The sequence below is a fragment of the Nyctereutes procyonoides genome, unplaced genomic scaffold (genome assembly GCF_905146905.1).
Source record: "Nyctereutes procyonoides isolate TBG_1078 unplaced genomic scaffold, NYPRO_anot_genome, whole genome shotgun sequence".
Taxonomy (NCBI): domain Eukaryota; kingdom Metazoa; phylum Chordata; class Mammalia; order Carnivora; family Canidae; genus Nyctereutes; species Nyctereutes procyonoides.
The window spans coordinates 33,367,907-33,390,695 of NW_026575082.1; the positions used below are offsets into that span (position 1 = coordinate 33,367,907).

At 37.3% G+C, this 22,789-nt stretch overlaps 1 protein-coding gene across 1 annotated transcript in view; it reads right to left on the reverse strand.

The window, feature by feature from the left end:
• The window catches only part of LOC129514562 (rho GTPase-activating protein 15), a 617,088-nt gene extending 596,582 nt beyond the window's left edge, over positions 1-20,506 (reverse strand). Inside the window, exon 1 of the mRNA XM_055333243.1 lies at positions 20,404-20,506. The gene's annotated coding sequence lies outside the window, so the exon portion shown is untranslated. The remainder of the gene's footprint in view (positions 1-20,403) is intronic.
• Between the last annotated feature and the right edge of the window lie 2,283 nt (positions 20,507-22,789).

Here is a 22,789-nt window from a genome sequence, read left to right on the forward strand (position 1 = left end):
TGCACTCTGTTAATTACACCAAGGCTCAGCAGCTTGCCCTTTTGAGTTAGAAAGTGTATTTTTGACATCTCTCTCCCATCAGCAGCATTAAAAATAAAAGTGCATTGAGAATTATTTGGGCTAGGAGAAACACAATAGGCACTATGATACCACCTCCATGCTGCAGAGCAGAGAAAATAGAAGCTCAGGTGTCCCAGGCATCTTCCCATCGTGCTACTGCCTGTTCAGAGTAGTTCCAGGACAGAACCCACGTTTTGCATCCCCAAACATCCTTGCCTTAGTCATAGACCCCCCCCCCAACCAAGTCAACTGGAAGCCATGTATGGAAAAATAAGGTAACAAGAATTCCAAGGGAAGTCAGACAGAGACCCGGGAGATAAGATGATCATTGTGCAGCCATATCAGGTATGCATATCAGGTATGCATATCAGGTACCTCGTTCAGTTTAAGTGTTTATAAATCTTCCTGTGCTTCCTCACAAAACAATAGAGACTTGATAAGTGTTTATTGACTAGATCAATGGGAAACAAATATAGAAACTAGTTAACACCAGTGTGCATAGACTAGCAGAGCATTACCAATTGGAAAATGTCTTTGATCGAGTCTATTGCTTATCTTAAAAAAAAATGTATAATTCACTCTGGCCAGTGTTTCTTTTCTTTCCCTTAAGATTTTTTAATTTATTTGACAGACAGAGGGAGCCCAAGCAGCAGGAGCAGCAGGCAGAGGGAGAGGGAGAAGCAGGTTCCCCACGGAGCAGGGAGCCTCATGCGGGGCTTGGTCCCAGGACCCCGGGATCATGACCTGAGCTGAAGGAAGATGCTTAATGGACTGAGCCACCCAGGGGGCCCCTGGCCAGTGTTTCTAAAGGTCCAATGAACTATGATTATTGCCTGATAATTTGGGGCGGAAAGAAAATGCAATACTTTTCATGTCTTCTGAGGCCAATACTTGGAGAGTAATCTGAGTTGTTAAAAATATGAAGAATACCTTTTTTTCATATCAGAATAAGCTTTTTTTTCTTTCTTGTAAATTAAATGACTACACCTAATGACCATCTTAGAATTTAGAAGGGTTATTTGTTCTGACAATAGAGGAAGACTCCCTTGACTTTCAAATGTCTCTAGTGCTTGATACTATTTTCCAAATAGGACCCTCTTGCCCTACATGGATCACCACTGAAGATGGTGTGAGGAGAACTGTCGCAGAGGCAAGCAGGGCCTGCACCCCAGGGGATTCCCATTCCACAGGTGTTAGCCTCCATTCTTGCTGTGTGGCAAGTGAGCTGTCTGGTCACCCCAACTACCCAGAGCTGCAGTCCTCTAAACCCACAGGAACCCCCTGTGGCCATATGACTCCATTCCTTTCCCAGAACATATGGGAAGTGCTGATTCTCCAGGTCTGCTAAGTAGAGCTCAAGGAAACTCCACAGACAAATATTACTTGTGTGAGAAATTCATTTCTGTCCCCTGGAAAGATCTTCTGTTGATCTGTGGTAGAACACGGGCTGTTTGTTCCCCTGTGGAGATGACTTGTGGCCACGGTGGCTCCAGTAATGTGTGGCACAAACCTCCTGCTACACTTTCCTGACAGGTCAGTAATTAACTCACATTGCAATTGTTTGTCGTCTCCACCACAGCAGCCATTTGCTAAAATAACATTTTAATTTCAGTTTCCTTCCAGTTCACTTTCCTTTTCTTTTTTCCCTGTGGCTTCTACATCTCTATTAAGTCTAATTTCCCCAGACCACTTCCATAAGCGGAGAGAGTGCAATAAAACCCGGTTTCAAAAATGTCAAACATAATGAGAAAAGAACATCACAGTGAAGGAATTTGACCATAGCCACCCCATTGGGTAACATTGTCTCTGACTGGGCAGGTGTTATATATAGGAAATGTGATAATAAGGCTTTGCATTTATTTAACTTAACTTAATCAGGGAATCAGGGTGATATCCTCCATTTACTGGCAAAGTCTGGCAAGTCAGCTGCATGGATAGATTGTAATACAGTTATTGTCATTACTCGTGGGCATTCTAAATGGTGAAAATGACGAGTAAAATATATATTTTTAAGCAGAATCAGTCCCAGACAAAATTGTGTGACAGGCAACCTTGATCTTTTCTTAGATCATTGTATCTTCTTGCCATCTCTCATCCAGACTCTTAGTCTCCATCTTATTGGGAACAAAGCAACTGGTATATATTTCAAGGATTTATTGAGCCTTTACCCTGAAAAATAGACTTAACTAGTTCCTGCAGTTTCTAAAAAGTGATTGAGAACCGGGGGGCAGGCATAAGCATGCTTGCCTACCACGGAGTCTGGTAAGAGTGCAATGGAGGATGGGACTGAAGACAATTTTAAGGTGAAGGTGACATTTGACCTTGATGTTGTACAAATTAAGATCCAAAAGGCAGAGAAGGGATGTCAGGGACAGTACAGGCTGAGATCACAAGATTCAAGGAAAAAACAGAAGTGAACATCCAAACAAATGATGGAACATGGGAGGTGGGAAAACTAGTCAGCTAGGGCTGGATGAAGAGAATCTTGCCATTTCTCGTAAGGAATGTGAGTTTCTCTAATAGATCCCGGGAAACTTTGATGATTTGTTTAAGGCATGATCCCCCACCCCAAAGGATTTGGTGAGAAGACTCCCAGAGAAATGGATCCCCGGCCATGGAGGAACAGTAGCATTCTCACGGGAGAGAGAATTATTAACTTCAAATCAGAATAAATATCACAGCCTCTATTTGTAAACACTGATCTTATGACAAGGGAACCTGAGAAGTGAATCTGGAAGAAAAAGAAAACCACTCTAGAATGTCAGAAACCTCATTTTGAACCTCCAGGTGCAAGTTTAATGCTTCTGGTTACCAGTTAAATGAAAAAGAACAGTGAAGACTTCACAGGAAGGACAAAATGAAGCACTTAAGAAAGAGATTTTGAAGAGAACAATGATATCTGACTAAGGGCATAGAAGAAAAATAAAGTGAAGATTAGTAGAACCGCTTCTGAATTTCCCTCCGGTGATCAGGTAAGTAGCACAAAATTGAAAAGCAAATAGGAACAAAACGCCTGTGCTATCGTAATTATGTTTAGGCAGCATAAGAAATTTTATGAAACGGCAATCTCCTTAGATACACAGGAGAACCATAAGGGGCATAAGTAATGCAATCCTCCCTCTGTTTCCTCTGTCAGTTTTGACCTAATCTAGCAAGAAATGCTGAGCCATTTTCCGCCTCTTGCATACAAGTATCAATTAAGGGAAAACAGGGTGACTATCATAGGGCACTGGATGATGAAATGTCACTTAAGGAGAAAACATTGGCTGTAGAACGAGTTGCTTAGCAGCCATAGTATTAGGGAACATTGACACAACAAGCAGTCTCAGACAGTCTCTGGGACAAGTTGGGTTCTCTGATCTCTGTTGGAAGAGCACCAAGTGCAAAAAGTACATCTCAACCTGCGATTGCTTGTTCCCTGGGATTTCATGTTCCATGGCATTTCAGTTGCTAAGCCCTTTCATCAAGCCGATTAAATCTAATCACACATTGATTGCAGAACACCAGGATCCCTCTATCCTTATCTTGGCCAGTCCAGGTTAAAATATGGGGAAGCTGCATATTGCATAATTAGTGTTTGACAGTAATTAACAGGAGGCAGTAATTGACAGTAGTCAAATATGGCTGACATTTGTTTTATTTAGCAAATTTGTTATTGTATCCGATTAGTCTTTCCCTAATGCTCATGTCTTCAAAGTCTGAGTTGATTGGATTGGATTTCAGTGCCAAAGGGACATGTCTGAAAATGGGACGGTAATGTCATAGTCCGTCGTTGTGACAATGACAACACTATTAAAATATTTCCCTTTATTTCCTTTAATGCATTTAAAAATTAGCTTCTCACTCAATTATCTATGCATAAAAGGCATTTTAAATAGTTTGTGTGTCTGTGTGTGTGTGTGTGCCCATGTTTGTGTATAAAGCACAATAGATTGTCACAAACTAAACACACTCGTGTAACCACAACTAAACCAAGAAACTTGACAGTTTCAGCATCCCAGAGGCACCCAAATCTCCCTTCCAGTCGTTCTCCACTCGCCCCACTAAAAATAATCATTATTCTGTCTTCTTAGTTTTGCCTGTTTTTAAAATTAATATAAGTGGAAAACCTAGGGTATATTCTTTTTATTGCTGAGCTTATTTCACTGAAATGTTTATTTGTTTAATATTACATAGCAAACAGCAATGTAATATTATGTGAAGTACTTCTGTGAAATACTTATGAAAAACTTCTGTTAGTTCTTCTGTTAGGTTCCTTGTCCTTTTATTTTAAATTCTGGATACAAGCCACTTTTAAATATATATGCTGCAATAATCATTTTTTCCCACTTGTGGGTTACTTTTTACTCTCTTAATAGAATCTTTTCATTAATAGACATTCTTGATTTTAGTACTGTCCAATTTATCATTTATTTCCTTTTATGATTACTGATTTTTTGTCCTCTTAAGAAATATTTTCCTGATCCAAGACCACAGAGACTATTCCTACATTTTCCTCTAAAAAGATTTGTTGTGGGATCCCTGTGTGGCTCTGCAGTTTAGTGCCTGCCTTCCACCCAGAGTGTGATCCTGGAGTCCCAGGATCGAGTCCCACATCAGGGTCCCTGCATGGAGCTTGCGTCTCCCTCTGCCTGTGTCTTTGCCTCTCTCTTTCTGTCTTTCATAAATAAACAAAATCTTTTTAAAAAAAAAAAAAAGATTTGTTGTTTTGACTTTTATTTTTAGAAATGTGATTCTTCTGGAAATCATCTCTGTGTTTGATATGAGATAGGAGTATCTTACTATAGAGATTGTTTGTTTGTTTAAATTAGAAGGATTTGTCATCTCTCATGGTTTACTGAGATGAGAAAAGACCAAGATCTGCCTCTTCATCTAAAGTAAACAGATACTGGAGAGTCTCCTATCCACAAACATTGACAAGGGGTGCAGTTGTGTCCACGAATTGCATATATCAAAAAACATGGGCAACTGGGAATCCAAGGTGAATAGAAAGATTTATCTGACAGGTGGGAAAAACCAACCACTGGTAATCTGAGGAGGGCAAAACTCAGAAGTTCAGATTTGCAGACTGTTATTACCTAGGAGGCTTGTTATTAAGTGTCAGAGTTCTGATTCCTGGATATTTGTTTAGACCTACCTCAATTATCCAGAAGGGAGACTGACAGTAGGGAGGTAGGACTTCAATTCTAGCAAGAGAATGAGGCAACAAATGACCATCAGAAGAAGTGGTTGAAGACAAAGCAAATGTTTAATGAGGAAGGGATGACTTTCTGAAGGACTGGGACTTCTATATAAGGAGAAACACATCTGATGTATGTGTCACAAGTGCAGACCAAAGCCATGATTACTTGTTATAATTTAATATTGAACTCACAAAACTTCCCCTTCCACTGGATTGGTTTAAGATTACCTGCATTAAGCTAAGATCTCTCCTAGGGGTTAGGGTCAGAAATAACTTCAGTTGAAAAGGAACAAATGGCTTTACTAGTGAGGAGTAAGAAAGCTCTAGAGCAGTGATTCTCAAGTGTCAATAGGAGAAGTTTCATAAACACACAGATTTTACTGCACACTCCAAAGACTCCCATCCAGCAACACTGAAGAGGAGCCTAAGAAACTATATGTTTGGCCTTCATCCCGGCGATTGAGATGCTGAACTTTGATGATAAGTCAATAGAATTACATAAAGCTCTTCTTTTTTAATTTTATATCCATGTTGATCTAAACTTATTACTAATTAGTAATAATTACTGCAGTATCTTCTTATTCTTAAATCCCATTGCTACTCAGTTCATATTTGCTAATATATTTGCTCTAATTACATTTCCTGGGAATGCATTTTGTTTTGGAATATTTTGGTGGTTGGGGAAGTGGTATTGATCATAGCTGGGAAAAGTGAGAAGATAAGTGACTCTGTAGCTAAGTAGATAGATACTGAAAAATGAATTCTTTTATATAAAGGAAAAATCCAACAGGATCATAGTACAAGCAATCTGGGTCTATTGTGAGTGTTTCAGCATGAGCACTTTTTTTTTTTAATGTTTATATCATGAACTTGGTAAGTGTGAGTAAAACAACATCAATTTAAACATTTGGAAAACAGTTCTCTTGCTTGTAAAACATCAGAGGATGTTTGGTGTGAGAACAAACAAATTCTGCAAAATTGTTGTTTTCACCCAAATTTAATCTGAAATTTTGGGGCAGTAAGGCTTCTTTTCTTGAAACCAAGAATATCTATATCTATCTATCTATCTATCTATCTATCTATCTATCTATCTATATTTACTATTCACATTATTTAAGTTGAAAGTTTTTGACTGAGTTTTTCAATTCTTGCTTTTGAATATCCTTCAACATGCCAAGTTATATTATCTTAATGACTTATCTTAATGTCTTATCTTTAAGACACATATCTTAAATGTGTCTTTTTCTTTCTAGGCTGAAAAGGTTCTTTGATGCCTTATCTCTTGGAGAACTTCAGGGGAATTATCAGGAATCTCCAATCAGGAGTTGTTTGGGGCTAGCTCCCCCATTTAGACAAGGTGTCATTCTCTTTCCTCAAAATGGAATTCAAGGGCCTCACCCCAGGAAGTAGGAGGTACGGGAGACAGTTAAGACACATTATCAATCTAACTAGGTTCCAATTAATTCAGTGTTACTATAATTTGAAGTAGGATAGCCAAATATCTATCTTTAATTTAGGCTCCTCACAAAGCAAAATATAGAATTTTGGCTTGGCCACATTGAAGTCAAAAGGGAACGTATAAAATATCTAGAACTTTAAAATGGCTATCAGGATTATTTATTTTATTTAAAAATCATTGAACAGTGTTTTTTTTTTCTTCTGTCCTCCCTTTATTTACTTACATTCTTTGTTGTATCTACTTTTGAGACTTAGTGATGCTGATCTGTTAATAGATAATATGTATGATGAGATGGGTTATACAGCCTTCCCCACCCATTCTACATTTCCTCATCCAGCACACTGTGGACTTCACATGTGCATGTGCGTGTACAAGTGGACGTGTGCCTGCGTTCAAACTGTTGTTATGATTCTCATCACCACCTAAGGCATACAAATCTCTTTGATCTCCCCTACAACAATGCGCCCATACAAGTGTACATATTCTGGTCCATATCTTATATCATGTGACTTTGAAAATATCAGGCAAATTAAGGATGACCATATCTACTATGACTTAGAGGACTTAACCTTTGTGGACATTTTTTAATGGTTAAAAAATGCTTTGAGGAACATTAGCAATAGGACAGAATCAGTTCTTTCAAGTTAGGAAAATAAACCCACTCATGAAAGTTACGCAAACAAAACCAGAACCTCAACGCAAAATTTATACAAAAATGGATGTGTTTTTTTTTTGTCGAATAATCTAATGTGCTAGTGAGTCTCTGAGCCTTTATTAGGATTTATTCTGTATATGAAAATTATTTGGAGGAGTTTAGTTCTTTCTAATCATGACACCCTGCTCCTGCTTTCTTAAGAGCAGCTATAAATTCAAGAAGAGGTGGAAAACCGGCAGACTGCCAACCAAATTCAACCCACGGACATATGTTGTTGGGCCTGAACAATGTTTTAGAATGTTTTGAATCAGTTTCCAATTGAAAAATGAGGATTTTTTACTCAAAAAAAAGAAAAAGGTGCAGATCTGCGTCTTCCCTTGAAAAATCAGAAGATGTAGAAAACTAGTCAAGGATGTGTGGTAACAGTCAGCTGGGAGTGGGCAGCTTCTACATCCTGTAAACAGAGCAGCTTCTCTCGGATCCAGAGCTTCTCTCCCATTCTACTCTATCTCCATAAGTATCCAAACTGGTCTGAGGGCATTTGTCACTGTGACCCATGGTGCCATCACCTCTAGGAGTATCGCTCCTCTGTTGTATGGATACAGCAGTTTCTGCTACATGTTGAATCAGTATCATTTAATATATTTTGTTATTTTTCAATCCAAGCTGATAGGAGTAGAAATGGAGAACAAAACCAAGAGATTGTATCTGTACCACTGGTTTAGAAAGTGATATTACTCATCAGAGAGTAATACTATTTCATTTATCTGTGTGACTTTTTCAGCATGATCTCAAATTACAAAGAGTAGGCTGTGCTCTTTGCTATTGCTAAGCAAGTTCTTCTTTTCCCCCCTCCCTGCTCTGACCTCCTTTATTGTTCCTACTACATTTTGGCAGATAATCACATCCTGACTTCTATTTTCTGTTCTCTTTTTGAGTTGTGTGTCTCTTCTGACCAAATTGACCGTGGGTTCTTTAAAACCAGACACTCTATTTGTCAGGGTTGCTCTGCACTGTATGGAGAGCATTACAGGCATCTGGTGTCTGCCTGAAATCCTCTGTCTCTAATTCCCCCAGTACCATAAGCATTTCCAACAAGTTCAGGTTAGCCACTATGTTAGAATGGTTGTGATTCCCAGTCCCCAGTGTCACTGGATTTTTGTGTTTTTTTCCACTTTCTTCACATCAAAAGATGCCAAATGGACCTAGGATACAGTGCCTCATGGTCAGAGGAAGTCAGAGCAATCACTGCATCTCACTTTCCCCATCTTCCCAGCCTCAAATCATACTCTATCCATCTACCATACTGACCTGTCACTAGTCTTCCCTTCATGCTGATTTCTCACCCCGAAACCATGGCCCACTTCTAATCCCCCTTCTCAAAGCTAGACCTCTAATGCAAAGCCCTCTGGCCTGTAGGATCTAGAGCCAGTTCTCCAAGGACAGCAACACTGCCACTGAGCATTTGTTCAATTGCTTCCCACCACCACACCTGCTCTCATTAATCCAATGCCCTAACACTGACTGCTTTCAGAATTAGGACTGAGATTGATGGATTCATTCAACATCCATACATAGAATCTTCAGCAGATTTCCCCAGGGAAAAACAAAACAAAACAAAACAATACACACAACAAAAACACTTCTAACTCTCCTCATAACCAGATTAGCAACCTAGACCCTGGGCCTTCCAAATTTCTTTCTTATTTTTCCTTTTCAGAATCACTTTGCTAGGACTCCAGCATATCTGCCTCATGAACCATTTATGTCGCCACCTTACCACCTTGGAAAAAATAGATATAAAATAAAAATGAATGAGGAGAATTCTACTTTTTTTCTCTCTCCTTGTCTGTAGTTTTTCTTTGATTCATTTTAATTTCAAGTCCAAGAGCCAATGGTTGCCTACCACTTTTTAAACTGTTCTGTGTGAAGGATGTTAGTTAATTCTTCAAAATTAAAGAATATTTTCGGTGAGGACACATCTTGAGCTGCTTGTAGGAAAATTTCCATATCAACCAAAAACTGGTAAATAAACAAGAAAAGAGCTTTCTTTCTTCTCCCCCACATGGCTATACTATATTCCCCCATGCAGCTGTATTGAGGAAATGAAACTAATAGCAAGAAATTGCTCTTGATGAGTTTCATAATCTTATCATAATACTCAGAATTGAAATAAACCAGAATTATCCTGCCATGATTTTTATATCATAATGAAGGAAAAATATGGTCATCATTGGATTCTAGACAACCTGATAAAAATGGCTACTAGTAGAGCTACTATTCACACTACATTTAACCTTGTTAAAGCAATTATTTTGTGCCACAAACTAGGCAAATTTCTTTATGTACATTATTTCCTTGTTTATCTTGTGAGGAAACCCCCCTTTATATAGATAAGGGAATTCAGTCTTCAAGAGATTAAGTAACTTGCACAAAATACCATGGATGATATCTAGCAAGCAGTGGAGCCCAGAGATTTCAGACAGGGCCCAAATGCCATGTTGTAGGAGCATTTATTCTCTTCTATCCATCCAATCAATTGGCCAAATTCTGTTCTAGAACTTTTTTTTTTGTTATTAATAGTAAGATATTAAGAGCTCAGGCTCAGAAAATGAGAAAACACTCTGGAAAAATATGCTCTTGACATGTCCTGAAACAATTCAATTTTTCTATATTTTTTCTATCTATAATTATTTTCTTCTATTAAATCTATGAAAAGGTCCTGATTTTCATACTAGCTTGCTGGATAATCACATAAAATAATGTATATAAAACCACTTTTCAAGCTCTAATAGAAAATAAATAGATAATAGATATTCTTACTTGTGTTAATTAACTTGAACCCAACCCTCACCCTGAAGACATACAGTGAATCTGTAATAGGCAAAGTAAAGGAGTAAGAGAAACAGGAGTATGAAAGCACCTAAGACTCCTTTGGCCATAGTCTAGACAAGACTTAATGGATGACCAAATTAGTAACTATGACAATAAATGAAACAGAGAAGGAATGGTTACCCCTAAAACATGGCAACCGATTGGATGTATGGAATAAGCAGCACACAGCAGTTCACAGAGATTCCAAGCTTACTCATTTAGGAGATTTCAGGAATAGGGACATCTTAACTGAAGTTAGCAGGAGAAAGAGTAGAATTCTGTGGGTATATTAGGGGCTAACTTGAGACATATTCAGCCTGAAATACTGTTGGGATTCCATGGAGTGGTATCAAGGGACAAATGAAAATGAGGAGCAATATTTGGAGAAAGGCCAAGGGCAAAGATAGAATTTTAAGGACGATATTTGAATAAATTTATTTATTTATTTATTTATTTATTTATTTATTTATTTATTTAATTTCAGGCCAGGTAACTGGGGAAATTTAAATATTCTGGCAACCTAATTAGAGAAGAAAAATGAAATGGGTGACATTAATTTTAATAATGTATTTTATTTAATTCGATTATGTAAAAATTTTATAATTTCAGCATATAACCAATGTGAAAATAGTAACATTATTTTTATTTGTACTAAGTCTTTAAAATCTGGTTATTTACACTAAATTTAGACAAGGCATGTTTCAAATACTGTATAACCGTTTGTGGCTAGTTGCTATAATTGACAGCATAGTCTAGAAAAGTATTTGGGGTATTTGCGGGCTGATGGGAGACATAGGCCTATAGGAGAAAGAAAAGAGAAATAGAAAAGGCACCGAGAATATGACAGAGACCAAGGCAGAAAATGGTTTCCTCCTCACTAGTAGAACATCCCCCACAAAAGACAATACATGCAGCAAACAATAGGTTTTCCACAGATGGCATCATTTTAGATAGCAAGGAAAGCAGGATCCTTTTAGACCTTTTCAGACTCGAGGGCCTCAAGAATGAAGGCCAATATTGCTTAACTGCTAACACTAAATCAGCTTCAAAATTGTAGCATGGCATGGTGAAAATAACATGGATTTTGTTTGGTCATGGATTAAACCCATGATGCCTATACATTATGACTTACTCTACCACTTAGCTCTGTAAATTAGGGTACTTAGCCACTTACCTTTAACTTCCTTATCTTTAAAATGAGAGTACTAACTTCTTTACATGATTTTGTGGCTATCAAATACTATTAGGTATGCAAAACACCTGCTATATAACATGCATTATATGTAGTATCATAGTCATAGCTCTGATGATCATTAATAACAATGCCATTCTAATTTGTATCGATGAATGTCTCGTGCCACTGCAAGCATCTTGAAAGTGAGAAAATATTATCTATATTTTGTAACACCATAGTACCTCCCACAGTGTTGGAAACACCACTGGGGCAATTGACACTCATTTTTCCTCCTATATTCCACTTAAGGCAACCATCCTGGGACAAATTGGTAATATTATATAGAAGCTCAGATTACTTGATTTCTTAGTGTCTTTAGCAGAAAGATGAATAAGGGTTCCATTGCTCAGACTCTAGCCTTCACATTTTAATATAAAATTAACTAAAGCAGAAAGATAAATAAGCAGAAACAAAATTTCCCCTTGACTCAGCACCCAATTTCCTGAGCATTCTATCTTTCAGAACTCTTTTAAGCAGAGATCTCATTTGACTCTAAGTTCAGCATTACACCAGTGGGACTAGAACAAAAAGTTTTCTACATTTAAAAAAAACTAAAGACAAAATTAATGCTTTAAGTAAAATAGCTTAAAATTTAAATGAGGTGATTGCTGTTTTCCATCAGTTTATAGCAATCTGTTTTCAGATGATGGATCATTTGAGTTTCAGAAAGGCACTACAGTATATAATTAATCCAAGCTTTCAATCCAACCTTTCATCACTGCAAGGTTACTCAAAACATACTCATCAAGTGTCATTTGTTTGAAATATGTTTCTAGCTTCTCTTCCCCTAAACTTACCCTATTTCTTTAGACCTGCAAAAGTCACAAATCCCCAGAAAGCTTTTCCTGACTCTACAATCCAGAGTCAACTTTTGTGTCACTTATTCTTTCACTAATCAAATATTCATTGAATGTTTATTATATGCCTGCTATTGTTCTAGGTTCTAGATATTCAGGAGAAAAAAAAACAGAACAAGGTCAATATGTTCATAGATGATTTAGTGTAAGATGGGAATAATAGTTACTAAGCCAGCTGACAAAAAAATAATAATTCCTCATATCCAAAATGCTATTTAGAAAAATACAAGCAAAGTAATGAGAAGGAGAGGGCCTTGCAAATCATGAAAGGAGATGGCATTAATTTGAAATATAATAGAAAGTCACTTAAGTTTTTTCTACTGGTAAAGGTGTAGGATTTCTGTCTTAAGAAGTTCACTTTGGGTACTTCTTGGGAAATAACTGTGGTATGAAAAGTAGAAGCAGGGAGATGAGTCAAGAAGATTCTGTGGTATCAGTGAAAGAGGTGATAAGAAGTAACTGATTTTGGGATATTTAAGTTTACATTTTACCCCTTACTTAATGTCTAATTAATTCCTCCTACAAGAAAAGTTGTTAAATAAAAGCCCAACGTATACAATCAACATCTATAAATACAAAAATATGTGAATAGATAAAATAAATTGGTTCACATAAGTAATAGCAATAATTTGATAAAAAATAAATTGTATGTAAAATGTAACATAGAAATGTTTCTTTTACTTATTAAATTTCTTTTTTTTTTTCTGTATCGTTTCCCCTACCAATGTTTTTAATGTTTGTGAGACTTACGGTTTTCTTGCCCACAAAGAGTAATTAATAATCAATTATAGTACAGGAAAACATCTTTAGGGCCAAAAAAACACCTGAGTGGAAAGTTCTAGAAGTTGCCACCTCTTCAACCTTCCTGAATTCACTCAAACATGTTGCTCCATATATTTTGTATGATTTTTCTCTCCCTTGAATATAGAAAGTGAATTGGTGAGTGCAGTTTTATCTAAAATTGTGATGTTATACTACATGCCACAGACCGTAGTGTATTCATTTAGCAGGGTTTTTTTTTTTAAGAAAACTCATTATACAAACAACAAACAACCAACAAACAAGAGATTAACAACAACAACAAAAAAGAACCATTAGCCTGAAAAAAATATACAACTTTGCATGAGCCACTACTGAAAAAGTTAAGTAAACATAATAATGGGAGCTAAATCAATATTTTGCAAGCTCTACTTATTGCTGATAAATTGAATGTGGTTTGGGGTAGGAAATGTGTGGGAAAGAATACAGTTGACAGTAATTCTAGTTTATTGTCCTCAACAGATAGTTGAATGGTGGTGCCATTAACTGAGATGGATGAAAATAGGGAAGAAGCAAGTTGGGTTGAGGGCAAGCAGGCAGTAAGTACCGGATTAGTTTTGATCATACTCACCTTGATATTTATGAGACATTCAAATGAAGATGATGAGTAGCCAATTGCATTTTTAGTTGTAATGCTAAGAAAACGTTCTAATCTCGAGATCTAATGAGAATACAGATAATATTTTAAATCATGGCACTGTGAGACATTTGCCTAGGAATAAACCTAGAAGACAAAGGCTACAATGAAAATGATAGAAATCTGAAAACTGAGTTAAATGCATTCCAATATTTAGAGTTGAATGATGAAGAGAACTTATCAAATGGGGACAGAAAAAGAGTGTCCAGTTAATTTGGAGAAAAACTGAAAGAATGAAATATCCCAGAAAATCAAATGAAGAGAGAGGTTCAAGAGGGAAGGAATGTTCAATTGCATCAAGTGCAGCTCACATAGTAGATAATATGAAGACACATAAATGACCATTGGATTTGGCACAATGAGTCTGGGACTCTGAGAATAAAATGTCCTGTGATATTTCTATAGCACTTCATTTATACATATAGATTTATACTTAAATTCTTGTGTTTAGCCACTAAACTACCTAAAAAGTTTTCATTGGCTGGACAGCACATTGATTCTTTGTGTCCCCAGTAATTCCTAGCATATCACAGTGTACTTAGAGCTCAAGATTATTTACAGGATTGAATTGAGTTGGGTTGATGCCCATCAAAAGAGAAAATCAATTTTAAGCCCACAATAGTATTGTATGTAGTCAACAAGGCCAATTTAACAATAATATATTCTGTTTATTCTCTGGTGTTCCATAAATATTTCCTCTCATCAAAGAGGCTTTCCTACAATTTCAGAAGAGATAGAAACCATGAAGCCTATGTTTCCTCAACTTCATCTCCTCAGTGCATTTCCATATCCCATCATCCACATACACACTCATGAAAGTGCTCGCCCTCCTGTTTCAGGTTAACTTATCTACCTGAGGTAATGATTACACCCATCTCCCTTAGTCTCTAAGACCTTGGTGGCTTCCTGAATATATTGCCTTCGTTTCCTTTATTTCCATTCCCTTTCTCTTCTCCTTCACCTCAACATTCATGTTTCATCCCTTTCTTAGCTACTACCTATTTCAAGACTTATGAAAATAGTATTTTACATAAGTTATCCCTAATTTCTTACTCCTTTCACACCTCTTTCTAAGGCTTGAACTCCACTAATGCTTTTGCACCTTAATCGTACAATTGAAAAAAGATACATTATCTTATTAAGAAAAACAAGTAGGGGCACCTGGCTGGCTTGGTTGGTTAAGCGTCCAGCTCTTGATTTTGGCTCAGGTCATGGTCTCAGGGGCCTGAGATCCAGCCCCAGGGGAAGCTCTACACTTGTCATGGAGCCTGCTTGTCCTTCTCCCTCTTCTCCTCCCCTTCCCCCATAAATAAATAAAATATTTTTTAAAAAGAAGAAAAACAAGTAGGCCTTTAATCTTCTAAAAACAAGCTCAATCTCAATCATAATAACAGAAATATCAATAAAACTCTATTGAGATACAATTTTCTGCCAATTAGCTAAACTTCAAAAGGTTGGCAGTACCAATCCATTGGAAAGAAGCCACAGAGCTTCAACCAGCAATCTCACTAAGTGCTGGTGGAAGTTCAAAGAGTTACAACCAACCTGAAGTTACATGGCAATAGCTACCAAAATGATTTTATCTCTTGGCTTATAAATAAATAGTATCCCTGGAAATTCATCCCATAGATATATTTTAGAACACACACAATTTCATTAACACAATTATTGAATGAGCAAAAACTGAAGACACCCATGATTCTTTCAATAAATTATGATACACCCACACAGTGGAAACTGAGAGAGAGAGAGAGAGAGAGAGAGAGAGAGAATTGAACAGTTTCTTATTTTGCTATGGAAGTATCTCTAAGATATTACTAAAAGAAAAAAAAAGCAAAGCGGAGAAGTGTGTATAATATGCTACCTTTAATATAATAAAAGAGGGTACATGCACATACATTATATATATGCATATATGCAACTGTGAAAGATTAAAAAATAACTATGAAAAGTGGTAGCCTATTGGGTTAAGATAGAGGTGAATAGAGGTATATAGAAATGGAAATGCCAGAAAGATATTTTTTTCTAAAATTTTTCTATGTAGGTTTTGATTTTCAACCATCTTGCTGCATCACCTATTCTTAAGTTGAAAACAAATAATAAAAAAACAAAAATATTTTTGTATACTGAAAAAAAATTCCTTATAGCCCCGCCTGTCTAAGGACCTCAATGCTTCTGAGGAGGGGGGCTGGCACCCTATGTGACAAGGATGTCTGCCTTCATTGACTGCAGCCATTTCTGGAAACTACCCTGAAGAGCAAGCCACCAACAGGGAGGTCTAGCAGAAGCCAATAAATCCCGAGGCTGGATAGCCCACCCAGAGGGAAAACGTGGACATCCAATCATGTATTCCCTCTGCTTAACAGGAACAACCCTGCGTCACAATGTGCTCAGCAGGTCCACTGTATTAATAGATCTCAACTGGCCTTACTGACCTTAGCCCCTACTGCTATACTTGTAGGCAACAAAACTAAATAGCCCACCCTTCCTTGGAAATTCTCTGACATTTTGTGCCTGGACATATCCCCTTCCTGTTCCCTGGGATGTTTCTCAATTTCCAAACCCTAGCTCTCTCTGAAAACTACGACAAATCTTTCCTCCCAAACTGTCCTAATTTCTCTGATAGGATATCATCAAATGATATAACACCTGGAGGGATCCCTGGGTGGTGCAGCGGTTTAGTGCCTGCCTTTGGCCCAGGGCGCGATCCTGGAGACCCGGGATCGAATCCCACGTCAGGCTCCCGGTGCATGGAGCCTGCTTCTCCCTCTGCCTGTGTCTCTGCCTCTCTCTCTCTATCTGTGTGATTGTCATAAATAAATAAAAATTTAAAAAGAACACCTGGAAATTCTCTAGTTTATTAACTGGCACATAACAAGAATACAAAATGTTTCATGAATTTCTGAATCCTCATAGAACATTCTTTACTTTTTTTTCACCTTACTGAACAAATTTCACTTGTGTTATAATTATTTTTTTAAGATTTTATTTATTTATTTGAGAGAGAGACCTGAGCCAAAGGCAGACACTCAACCAAGTGAGTCACCCAGGCACCCTGTATTATAATTATTTACATAACAATCATACTAGATTATAAAATTATAGAAGAAAAATATCGAGACAAGTGTTCATATACAAGGTGGTTCTTAAAAAATACTTTAAAATTCAGTTTAATTGAAACACTTGCTTCATTCAGTCCTACCTTTAAATTATTTCTGTCTGATTATCAAGTTTGGAGAATTTGAATAAGCAATGTTTTTAAACGTGGCTGTGAAGCAGAGCTCTGTGGGTTTTACCTATAAGAAATAAAATCTCATTTCTTCGGGGGAAAGCATTTTAGTTTCTATGTGGAGACACCTGCATTCAGCTAAGAATACATGTGTTGCAGGTCCAGGTGGCGGCTCCTTGGTGCAAGAGAAGGACCTAGTCAGGTCACTCATAGGGTTTGTGTCTTAGAGTCCATGGTTACCTCTACCATGGTCATCCAACAAAATTCAGTCCAATCAGATCTCAATCTGAGACCTTTACTGTGGTGATAGGAGAAAGTCAACCCTCTGCAACAGAGTCTGAAGGGGTCAAGTGTAAACCTAAAGCTTTCTTATCAACTCTGTGAGTTTCTGTCAGAGGGGGCTTATAGCATGGTGGCCGGGGTGAGGGGTGTGTGTGTGGGGGAAGCAAGCTAAAGACTGAAGAAAATACAACCCAATCTTAACAACCCTGTGTGAACTCCTGGATTTCACCCTGACTTGGTTTTCCTTGGATTTTTCAGTTCTACAAACTAAAGCCTATCTCCATTGCCTAAGCTAATTTTAACTCATTTTCTATCATTTGAAAACTTAGGCATTTTGCCAAATCTAAGCCGAACTTTAAAATACTTATAAGTATATTTGAAAGTCTAGCTGTATAACATTTATTGTGCAGTGCAAAAACATATGCTCCTGGTACCCAAAGATTTAAATTCAGAATATTAAATTATTTTGAAAAATACATATATATTGAACAGTTGATTATGTTAAATATTTTCTCAGTGTATGGGAATATCAGAATGGTGTTAAGACATAGTGTGATATCTTAGAGAAAGGCACGTATCTCTATGGACCTTTTGTATAAGACACTCTGTGTTTAAATACCATAACAGGACCAATGGTTAACAAAACACTCTTCTTGCCCCCATCTGTCCCCCACCCCCACCCCAACTATTTGCCATGGTATCATTTTCTTCACTTGACTGGAGTCCTCAACATGTAGCTATTCCTTTGGATCCTGTCTGCTGAGAGACTTTATTAAAATTACACCAAGGAGGAAAGGCCTGGCTAAGAGGTAAGAAGAAACAGACCTCTGTAGACTCCTTCTGTGAGCATAGATTATTTTTAGCAGGTCCTCTAAATGCTGGAAAATAGAATGAGTAAATTTTAAGGACCATGGAAGTGAGAAGAAAGGAGACAAGTTGGGTCTGTCCTTCTAGGTACCAAGGCTGCGAGACCCTAAGTTAGGGACAGGGCAGACTACTCCAAAACAAAGCATTCAAAAAGAATGAGAGGAGGAATATCAAAGGAAAAAAGTCTCCTTTCTGAGTTTTGTTGAATGCTGGCCCCAAGTGGAAAAGCATGATATACTTTTAATAAATCAGTTTCGAAATTACTTTCCAAATGAGATTCTCTGCATTGTTTCATTTCACCAAAATGTGTTTCTTATTTATTCTCTTAAAATATATAAAGGGATAGTAACCTCTAGTACCTCATTTGTAATTGACTCTTTAAAATTTGGTCTGCGTATTCAAGAGATAATGCATTACTTGTTTTCACAAACAATTCTGAGAATATCTTAGTTTATATGTCTAACATCTCTAATTGTTGCTCTTTATAAATCCATACTAAGCTATGTAATCCATTCTTAGTTTTACACATACGTCATAAGGCATTTGTATTTTAATTTGACAGTTCCTACAAGAAACAATCATTTAACAAGGAATTCGGCTTTTAAAAATATGAAATGGCTTAAAAAACTGCCTTGGATGTTTCTTCAGTGCCAAATGCTTATGGGGATAGTCACTCTTGCTAATATGTAAGTACTACATATGTTTATTCATGTGATGTTCTTTTGTAATAAAATGAATAAAGTAATAACATATCAACCAAAACTATCTGAATTATACAGCTTCTGTAGATACAGAGGTTCAGAACCACAATATTGAATACAGATTTAAATAATGCTTTCCATTGTGGGGAAATGTAACCAGTCGAAAAGCTAATCAGAATATCAAAGCAAATGCATATTACCAGGGTCTCTTACACTCTAACAATAAAACACGTACTGCACACCACGTCCCAATCTCTTTTTGTGTGTGTGTGTGTGTGTGATCCTTTTAATAGTCAACAAGTAGCTAGCCTCAGTATTGACAATTGAGGAGGTCTTAAAATAGAGTGTACTAATATGCCAAATAATTTCCTACTAAATTGACCATATCAAAAAACATTTATATGTGTCTTTCAATAAAAGATAATATGAAAAGAATTGTTGCCATTTATCAACCCTGTAAGCATTTTTTTAATAACACACACAAAAAAATAGGTGTTGTGGGGCCATCTCTTCCCCCATTCAACAGCACAATAAAAATAATATTAGAGAAGAGTGTATCATATCTGGAGCTCTTATTAAAATTCTTTCAAAAATCTACACTCGGATTTATTTTAGGTATTTCTCTCTGAAATTAGCAGTACTTTATATTTTTTGGACATATGTTACAGAACACAAAGACATTTTGTAAAAGCCAGAAGTCAATACAAAAGAGAAGTTCTCATCAATTATGGTCAACAAATCCTTTTCATTTCTGAGGTTATTATTTTGGAAAATCTCAAAGAAGGAAAAATTATATAATCATATAAATAGCAAAATTATATCTCTAATTTGCCCCTTCTCCCAAAAGTAACTTTCAATAAAGTCTGCTGTGACTTCATTTTTTAACAGAGAGTTTTACTGATGAAATAGAAACTTGCCCTCCTTTCACCCTATACCTTAAATACAATTTAGGAAAAAAAAATTCTCAAATGTCATAACAGAGAGCTTTCTTTCACATTTTAAAACTTTCCTGCTTTTTAATAGCTCTTGAATCAACTACACATTTAATAAACTACACCTTTCCAAGGGTTTGTTATGCTAACTTAATATAACACACTTTATGGTGGATATATTTCACATTGCAATTCAGATGTTATCTCTTACTGTTACAAAGCACCTTTTTCTCTTTTATTATCTGGATCCTGAATAGTATAAATTGTTGTAAAATGATCAGTTAAAGATGCAAAGTCCCAAATTTTCTCTAGCAGTTATTTTTAAAAGCACTTTCAAACTAAAGCTTATATACTTTAGTCTGTCTTTAACATTTTAGTATAAAACCCTAGTGAATGATCTTCGTGTATAATATCTGGTAAAGGACTTTTGAACTTGACAGTTGCAAATAGGAAAAGAATAATCTTTCTACACCAAACGAAACAAACAGATGTCTTAATCACACGTAAAAACACATTTTTGGAGAAATGATTGTGTGTTCACACAAAGGCATAGGATACCACCAAACATTTTGAAGTTTAAGTTTCCTGTTCAATATAAAGTTAAAATTTACTTACCTTTTCTCAGCAATCGCTTGTTATTGAATCTGCCATCAACTTCCAACTGTTAATGACTCTCAACAAAAACGGAAAACAGTAAAGTCAAGTCACATGTCGTAAGAGTAGGCCTATGTTGGATGCTGCTTAATTTCAGTACCGGAGGGGGGGAAAAGAAAGACAAGGGGTGGGGTGAGTACAAGAACTTTAAAATAAAACCACTTCCTGCGTAGATACGGTTAACCACACACATCACATCATTACTCGATTTGAAGAAATTGCCTTGTATAGTCAATGGTATTATTATTTTTCAATGTGCTTTTCAATTTTCAGACATTACTATAGTGATATAGGTTTCATCAATTCTGATTTAATGGGGGAAAATGTGTAGTTAAAAATGTAGCAGGGGGAGGAGCAGGCGGGTAAAGCACTAAGAACTTCCTCTTTTTCTGCCTTCTAGCAAGAACTTAAAACCTACGTCTCTACTCTCCTCTGTCGGTGTGGGCATGTGCACATACCATCAGGAGGCTCTGCTTATTTACTTGGGAAGCCAAGAAGCCACTTGCATTTCACAGAGCTGATACTTCTGTCTCACTCCTGGATGGACCAACAAGGAGGTGCTCTGGTTACTAAATATGAGGTCTTGCACAGGTTGCTAATGAGCTTTAGAGAACACAGCCCTGATGCCACCTGGAGGAAAGGAAGGTGCTTATGTAGCACATGCTGTGACACTCGCTCTGGTGGTGGCTTTCACACTGGTGTGGCAGTTTCCTAGGCAGTTCTGAAATCTGCTGATGAGCTTTGGCTCTAGCTGAATGATTCTTCATGTGGCCTGATTTAAGAAGAAAAATAAAATAAAGGATGAAAAGGGTGTCATTTTTGGCAAGCTGCTATGTGCTCATCTGTGTCAGACTTCAACCAGTCCAAGACGTATTTTTTCTTGTGGTGGGGGGAGGGGGCGGCTCTCAACAATAACAATAGGGTATGCATCTTTATTGAACCATGGAGTTCAAGAAATAAGTTCCTGGATTTCTAGGCTTGGCTGGTTTTGTGAGATTTGCAGGATAGTCACTGAAGAGAAAGCTTCCCTTCCAAATAGATGAGAAAGTTAAATCACAATCTCTTGTCATACAAACCAATTAGACTAGAAATCTGTGTAATAGCTCTCAGTGGTGTGGAATGTTTGGCACACATAAAGACAATCTTAAAAAAAAAATGAGGGATGGCATGTCCCTTGCAAGTTAATCTAATTTCTCCAAGACTCTCCTTTTCAAAATTATATTGCAGATTGACCCAAGATCTCACTATCAAATGTCATTCTGGGATGCACCTTCTTAAGTGTTTAGAGAGGCCTGAAGGTTTATACTCCATATTCTCCTATCACTAAGGAAGAAATGGAAAGAACATGATATTAAAAGAGAGAAAATCAGTATTCAGGCCTCAATTCTGACACTGCTATTTATGGAACCTTGGCCAAGCCACTTAAGTTCTCTGAGACTCAGGCTTACTCAGGCTTACCAGGCTACTTTTGATAAAATGGAACACACAAGGGAAAACCATCTATTTGCCAGAATGAAAGCGTTGGTTTGCAAGCTTGGGGGCTTCCCAGAAAATTCTGAAAGTGGCTCATGAACATGGAGGCCAAGGAGAGACCACAGAGGCAGCCACTCCAGACTGGCAGGTGACAGGTTTAATAAGCCAGGGAACTTACATACAACGCTGGTCCTGGGCCACCAAGAGACAAGTAGATCTCCACACCAGAATCTCAAAAGTTTATATAGAGGCTTTACCTGGGTTCATCACATATTCCCTCCAGAGAGTCTCAACGATGCATTGCTCTCTCATAGCCCTTGAAGAGGCACCGACTGTGGGAACCGTGGGCAGAATGTACCTTTCAAGGACAGAGGAGGGGACAAGGAGCCTCCGACTGCCCAGGTGTGGTTCATGGGTCAACCCACAGTCAAGTCCTCTTGATGACCTCCTCTGACATTCTTTTTCTCCTGACTGACTCTTAGAATATCTTATGCCCTTTTCTTTTATAAGGTGTACTGAGGAGTCAGCAAGACGTTTTATTAGGTGGGAGATGCTAGTCTGGTGGCTGTCTGGCTGCACAGGAGGCAGGTACCGCAGCGCCAGTCTAACAGCATAGAAAACATAGATTAAGATAATGACTTTTAAGATAAGTAACATTTTTTTTTTTTCGGAGAACCCCATGCTTTAAATCATTGACTTAAGTCCCTAGGCTGGGGTTCAGATCATTCAGTGTTCTCTGATATTTTTATGTGATTTAATAAACATGATACATGAGCAGACTCATCAGGTATGAACACACAACGTTTTGTTTGGAGAAGGGCACACGTGCCTCCTTGTGAAGCAATGATGATGCTCCAGGTCATCCCATTTGGGA